Below are 8135 nucleotides of genomic sequence, written 5' to 3' on the forward strand. Positions count from 1 at the left end.
CTCAAAACGTTGTAGAAAAATATAAAACCATTTTAGCTTGAACTACCCTAGAACGGATATATAACAGCTTACCCCCCTATAACGTTATGATATGTACCGCGTTAACGAAGTGATGATTGTAGACGAGTTAATATTTTTGAATTGTATTTTAATTTTAAATGACTCAATTCCACAAGTTAAAATTTACAAATACATTAAAAATATCAACTCCCTATAACAACATTTCGAGTACGTCCAAATACTTTTTCACAAATCTGAATTATCTCTAATTCTGAGTTATTTTTTGAAATATTTTTTGACATCACAACATAGATGAAGAAGAAAATGAAAGTCTGAGCATTTACGGGGCTTAGCCCGTCATAGACTGGTAAAAGTGATCACTTTACACACGTGTGACATTCGCCAAATTTCAACCCCTGATTAATAACCACACTACTCAAATTCTTGAACGTTCTATATAATATATATGAACCAATTTCGAAATATTGTGCTTCGATCACAAGAATTTATCTCATATATATCAATTTAAAAACCTTAGAATGGTGAGGTAATAATCACGATGAATGTTACACGTGTATAAAGTGATCACTTTAACCCACTTATGATTGGTTGTAGGCTCTGTCAATACCCGGACATAAATATTATTCTTCATCTTTGATGATATATCATGTAATATTAAAAAAAAAAAACATGATACAAAGTTGATGAAATAGTGATCACCTAAAACAGCCTATGACGGTCATAAGCCCCGTAAATGCTTGAATTTCTATATTCTTATTCATCTACGTTGAGATGTCAAAAAATTCATTCATTCAAACCCTTATCCGCACCCCAATGGTGCATAGGGCACTGCGTCATATAAATGCAGTGTTATCTTGATCGTTAACACATGAAGGAAAGGTGATCAGCCCTCCGCTTCAGGTACCAGTCCAGGGTAATATGGAATAAATATTAGAGTGAAAAAATCACTTTTATTTATTTAACCCCCCTGGGAATCAAATCCGGACCTCCAGAACGGTAGTCGAGCGTGCTGACCATTACACTACGGAGGCGGACAGAAAATCAAAAAATAATATGGAAAAACCCCTTATAACATCCCCTTAGATAAAGGGGTACCTAACTCATCGTTGCAGGGGGGTATACTGTATATACCAAGAGTTTTATATCGTTCAGGATGTAAACGTCAAACGAAATCTGGATTTTCTATCCCCAACACTTACCCAATGCTAACCCATCCCTTCTGTATTGTCTTTCATGAGTTTTATGAGTCAACGCGTGGCAGTAATTCTTTGTACCAATTTTTAATACAAGTATACCCTTACAGCCCTTTAGCTTGTATTTTATCGGCATCTCAATAAAAATACTGAAATGTTTTGGAAGAGGTGAATAACGAAAATAATTTCACGGCATCCTGTTTCAAAATATTAAATACAAAACATTTTTATGGCTATGTTTTATGATACAGTGGGTAACGATGTTGACAAGCGCAATCATGATTGTATTACAATATATGTACAATATTTTTGACATCTCAACATAAATGAAGAATATGTAATTTTTAATTTAAGTTTTACTTAGTTAAAATCACTTTTTCCTATACTCTTCTTGAACACGTGTTTCGATGCATTTCCCATCATTCCCAAATACCATTGATTTCAAACACCATTTTCAAACACCATTTTAATGGTATTTGAAAATGATGTGGAATGCGTCGAAACACGTGCACAGTAGATTTTAATAGTGATGTTTACTAAGTAAAATTTAAATGAAAATGGATAGATTTTACCACAAAGTCTGTGCCTAATCAATTATTGAAAGTTTTTATTTTATTTTTTTATTTTTTTTATTATTAGATTAAAACCAATATTTTTAGCTTTTCCACTTTTTTATTTGACCAGCGACTGGGTTTCATCGTTATCGACATCATCAGACTGGTCTGATGATGTCGGTAACGACGAAACCCGGTCGCTGGTCAAATAAAAAAGTGGAAAAGCTAAGAATATTGGTTTTAATCTAATAATAAATTAAAAATGCAATTCCATCACGAAGTGTCAGTGGATAATATAAATCAATTATTGAAAGAATATTTAACATCAGATACTAACAGGGCTTACGACTTGGCTGGTAAGGTTACCATTTTACATATCGCTCACTCCTTTCAAGAACGTCATAAATCAAAAAACTTGATTTTTCAGGAGAACGTTTTTAAAGTTTAAAAATATAATGCAATGTATTAAAAATAAATATCAAGCCACTTATGGAACTTTTTACTGTGCAACAGATCATTTGAGGTAAAACCTGAAGGTTTTTGTTCCATTTTTAAAATATTTAGTTTTTTTAAAAAAATAATTAAACAATACCTTTTCTTCAAAATGCAAAAACAACACTTTCTGCCATGTAGCGGGTAAATATTAAGTTAAAAATATGCCGCTTTTGCTGGGATATAGTATATATTTTCTAGGCATTTCGAAAACATGCACAACTGAAAATTGCCGATTTTTGATTTATGACGTTCTTGAAAGGAGTGAGCGATATGTGCAATATTCACCATTCTATACATGATTTTAGGAACATCATAAATCTCTTGATACTTGAGGTGGTTTGAAAAAGCTTTAATTAATAAATCATATAGAAGTCAGAGTTCTTACAGAACTTACGACCTGTCCATAGGCTGGTTAAGTGAATGATTTACCCACGTGATTTCTACATACATCTACATATGTGTAAATATTAAAATGTAAAATAACTCCGATGTGGAGAAACCCAGATTAAGAAAAACAATTTGAACACACTCAAAATGTTGTGTTTAATATATGTAGTTAAAGTACCGCCTCCGTAGTGTAATGGTCAGCACGCTCGGCTACCGTTCTGGAGGTCCCGAGTTCGATTCCCAGGGGGGGGTCAAATAAATATGAGTGATTTTTTCACTGTTATATTTATTCAATATTACCTTGGACTGGTACCGGAAGCGGAGGGCTGATCACCTTTCCTTCATGTGTTAACGATCAAGATATCACTGCGTTTATATGATTCAGTGCCCTATGCACCATTGGGGTGCGGATAAGGGTTTGGATGAATGAATAAGTAAACCTTTATTTTATTTTTATTAGAACTACATGCAGTCGTAGTGTGATTTCTAAAACGAGTGTTTAGCAAAACGATGTATGATAGATGTTCGAATGGTGGTCAAAGGAAATGCAAGGCTGAGATAAGCATAATCAATAAAATTAGAAAAGGTGCTAGAGGTTACGATGGTTTAGGCAAGTGCATTGAACGAGTAAAGAAAAAATATATTTTAAAAATTAAAAGTGAATGTAGCTGGAAGTAATGTAAGGTAATCTATTTTTCGTAGTTAAATCGAAGCCTACATTGAAAGAAAAAGTAATGTTGAAATGTCAATATCTTTCTTGGTGAAACTGAATTTTATGCAAATAAGATAACAATTTTGTAGTTTTTCCATTTTTATTTTATTTGACAAAAGAGATTTAACTATGACGAGGAAACTCAGACACTGGATTTAAATATAACGAAATTCATCAAAATAAATTTGTTGTGGGTTGTGGTTCCGTGGTTAGTGTCGCGGACTCTTAAATCAGAGTTTCTCGGTTCGAACTCACTCTACCACAATTTAAAACCTATTTCTAAAAATGAGCCGCTTAGGGTCACATAAATAGTTTGAAATTGAAATATTTGTATAAATAATAAAAACAAAAATATTTCTATTTTTAATTTTAAAAAATGAGACAATGCATGAATGTGGAAGAAGTGATTGTTTGCACATACAGATTGGTGTTGCGTTCTATTCTGTTTGTTTACCCCTGCAGGAAAATGACGTGATATTATATGGTAAGGTTTTTTTCATACCATTTTTTTTAAATATACATATATATTATTTATCTGACCTTGTGATGAAAAGCTCTCATAAAATGAAAACGTTTTAAATTATCCGAACCCCCTGTGACCAACCCTTATCCAGTTTAAACCTTCATTTATCTAGTAATATACCATCACTCTTTATCCTGTGAACATAAAATCAATTTAAACGAAGCCTACGATAAACTTAACAAAATTTTCATTGATACTAAACAGAACGAGCTTAACATTTGAGTGTGTTCAAATACTTGTTCACAAAATCTGGATTATCTCCGATTACACGAGTTATTTTCATATTATTTTTTGACATCTCGTCAAAGATGAAAAATAATATGGAAGTGTGGGCTTTTACCTATGACGGTCGTCAGCCCTGTAAATGCCCAGACTTCCATATTCTTCTTAATCTTTGATGAGATGTCTAAAAATAACGAGTTTACCTTTTGAGCAAACACAGTTTTATGCTTGCGGATATTTTACCAAGTGTTAACCAAACTAATGTTTTTTTATGGCGATACCGATGGCGTTTTACCAAACTAATGTTTTTTATGGCGATTCCCATTTAGGTAGTCAAATGTGTGTAAAAATCTCACCTAATACACGAAAACTCCTGACCAGACCATTTCCAAGTATTTGAAACGGTCAAATGACTTAAATTGTTATTTTAAAGCGCTTCTTTAAATATTTGTACTGGATACAAAGCGATTTTATTCTGCCTAACATAATACAAGTTCAAGTAACGAAAAAACATGCTCACCACATTAGGACGAGGGTAGTTCCATTGTGTTATTGTAACACATTACTTGTACGCGACCCTCAAATAACGTCCCCCAGTTCCTGATTATTATCTTTAACAGTCAGTGGCCTGAAAATGGATGCCGAGCATTTAAGAATTTAAAGGAATTTCAGTTAATTGTCTTAATACCAGGCAAAAACATTTTATCCCAATATAAACATAAAGATAATCGACAAAAAATATATAAAAATATTTGTATAAATGTATATATATATATATATATATATATATATATATATATATATATATATATATATATATAGATGTATTTATTTATATTTATAAAAAATTAAAACAAATTAATATTTTTTTAAATCATACATGTTATTCGAAATTGGAAAATTCAAGTATTTCAAATGCTTGAAAGTAATGGGGTCAGAATTCTGAATGACGATATACGTACCTAAATGTGAAAGAAGAAAATAACATTTGAAAATATAGAGTGACGTGGCGTTCTGACGCGGGAAGCGGCTTGATGGTAAATTAGTTAGTTCTTCTTCTTTTAACCCTTATCCGCACCCAATGGTACTTAGTGCGCTGCATTGCTTTGACTGAATATTATCTTGATTGTTAGTTATTTGAAGGCAATGTGAATCCTTTTCTTAAGGTACTTGTCCATGATTATTTCAAATATATATTACTGTGTATAAATTCACTTTTATAAAATATTTTTTTGAATTACCATGGGAATCGAACCTGGAGCCTTAAACGCGATATCTTAATGTACTTACCATTACACTAGTGGTAGCTATTAATTTAGTTAGTTTTAAATATTAATTTGAATATATGAGTATCGATTTGAATATAGATATACCCGGTAAAGTATTCTCAAACCCATATTCAGTAGAAGGTACAAGTGTTTTTTTATACTAAAAGCGGGTTTGTTAGCTATATTGTCAATGGAGTTTCTTGAGGAATTTGTAATACGAGGTGATTTAATTCCACAAAAACTGTTATTTCTAGGCAAATTTTTATTCAGACGTTCTTGTTTAACATCAAAAATTTGTTTTACTATTTTCAATACTATAGTACTTTTTCACTCCCTCCAAAGGAAAATTGTTACGTACTCATGAACACAACATAAAATGTAGGTATATTTTTAAATAGATTGAGTGAAAAATAAACAACATGTAACAAATTCACTAGGTGTTGGTAATAACCACTAGGGATTGGTAATAGAAGCAGAAGAATACAGAAGAAAACTTAGCATAATCAAGTTTTTCAATTAATATAATTTGGTCAATTTTCAAAAAAACTATGAAAAGCAGAACTAAAATCAGTTGAAATGCGATTTTTTAGACAAATTTGGGGCAAAATGATGTATGATAGATGTTTGAATGTCGTTAAAAGAAACGTTTAACATTAAATTTATTAAATTTAAACAAAATTAATATTATCGTTTATAACTTTAAAAAAGGTATGCTGAGATGTGGACATGTTACAAATGAGTGAGACAAGAGTAGTTTAATAAATTTTTAAGGCACATACGGTTGGAAAAGTTGGCAAAGAAAGACAGAAAAAAACATTGCATGATCAAGTTTTTACAAATACTTGAAAGTGATCAGATCAGGAGTCGGAAAAATCGACGGGTTTATACGAGGAGATGAATATGGAAGATGCCAAGATTGTTTGCTAACATATTGGTTTGGCGTTCTGTTCTCTCTGTCTACCCCTGCAGAGAACTGGCACGATGGTAGGTTAGTTAGTTAGTGACGCGAACTGGCAATTGACCCACGACAGCGATAAGTTTAACGCGATTTTACGAACTCGCATCCGTTTATCTCTCAGGTTCAGATATTGGAAAATAATTAAAAAGTGAAAATCTAATTAATTTCATTTAATTTCAATAAACAATTAAGTTAAGCAGTAAGCGTAATTAAAATTAATGTAGATAATGCCTTTAAACGGGTTTCGCCTAGTGTGGTGTTCACAAGGATTTTTTTGACATCATGCAAAACATTAAGAATAAAATTTTTAAATATATTTAGAAATACATATTTTTAATAATTATTATCAATTCTGAAATAGACATTACCATAAAAAAATTATAATTCATAAATTACCCACTGTGATAAATATCAATTGTCAAAATAATATATTATAGTTTTGATAAATACAATTCATAATATAAATAAAACAATCAAATTATTTTAGAAATATAATTCAGAATTTTTATAAATTGTTCAAAAAAATTAAATGCACTGAATTTATATGTAGATGTCACTTGAATATTTTGTAATATTATACTAGTTAAAATGAAATTACTTTTTGTGCCTAATACTTCATTAATAATACTTTTTTTACTTCCATATTTACATATTGAAAAATGTACACAAATCCTTATTATGTATAGAAAGTACAATAAAAATCTGTATTTATTATTGTGCATACTTGAATAAATTACCTTATAAAACCTGATTCCATATTCATCCAACTAAATCACTGAATCACTCTTATAAATATTCACTTTGAATCATTTTATTCTTACAAAAGTCGATATTTTTAGTACTCAACTAACAAAAATAAAAACGTTAAAATATGTTTTCAAATCGTTTTAATACTTCTGCAAAATTACACTTTTTAAAAACAATATTTGAGAATTTTGTGTTTTTATTTATTAAAACTTACTTAAATTAAAATAAATTAATAATCACTGTTTTAGTCACATGCACATTTTTTTTTTAACAATATATATTTTTTACGATAATTCATTCATAACACTTGAAATACCATTTGTTTATTTTGCAATTATTTTCCATAAAATATAAATCATAAATTGACGATCAACAAGTAAGGTTATAATTTTTTTTTAATTTCATGTTTTTGTCACTTTTGTCACAGTCGCTGAGAAAATTATCCACGGAGGTTGTGTATTAAATATTGATAAAACAATCAATCGTAGTCGTGATCGTATTAGTCTGGCGTAAGGGAGGTTATACCAGGCGTCGCGGTGCTATCGATAAGGCGTCGCGGCGACTACTGACTGAATGGCGGTGGTTGGGGGTGGGTGGAGGCTTCTACGCATGCGTGAACCCGGGAGATTGGACCTACATCAGATGGGAACCTCATACCTGTGAGTCTGTAGTGCGATCACCAATATGTAGACCGATAATTAGACTTTCATATTTTTCATATCAAGACGTGACCTTGATTTAATTTAATTAAAATGTGACATATAATAAAATAAATCATGGTTTATTTCCGTGTTAGAAGCATCATTATTATAAATTAGTTTTCAATGTTCATTTATTTATTAATCAAATAGGACATAAAAGGATAGTTTAGTAAATAAACGTCGGGTTGTGCTCCCGTGGTAAGTGTCGCGGACTCTTAAGTCAGTTTCTCGGTTCGAACCCACTCTACCACAATTTGATACTAATTTCTAATAATGAGCCGCTCAATTTTTCGGCTCACAGAAATAGTATGAAATTTAAATATTTGTGTAAAAAATAAAAACACAAATATTTTT

At 30.9% G+C, this 8135-nt stretch overlaps 1 protein-coding gene across 1 annotated transcript in view; it reads right to left on the minus strand.

Moving 5' to 3' along the window:
• LOC148301510 (zwei Ig domain protein zig-8-like) overlaps positions 1-7325 on the minus strand; it is a 334565-nt gene extending 327240 nt beyond the window's left edge. Inside the window, exon 1 of the mRNA XM_088273141.1 lies at positions 7071-7325. The gene's annotated coding sequence lies outside the window, so the exon portion shown is untranslated. The remainder of the gene's footprint in view (positions 1-7070) is intronic.
• Between the last annotated feature and the right edge of the window lie 810 nt (positions 7326-8135).

The sequence above is a fragment of the Brachycentrus maculatus genome, unplaced genomic scaffold (genome assembly GCF_059751285.1).
Source record: "Brachycentrus maculatus isolate JH-2025_06_01 unplaced genomic scaffold, ASM5975128v1 h1tg000554l, whole genome shotgun sequence".
NCBI lineage: Eukaryota > Metazoa > Arthropoda > Insecta > Trichoptera > Brachycentridae > Brachycentrus > Brachycentrus maculatus.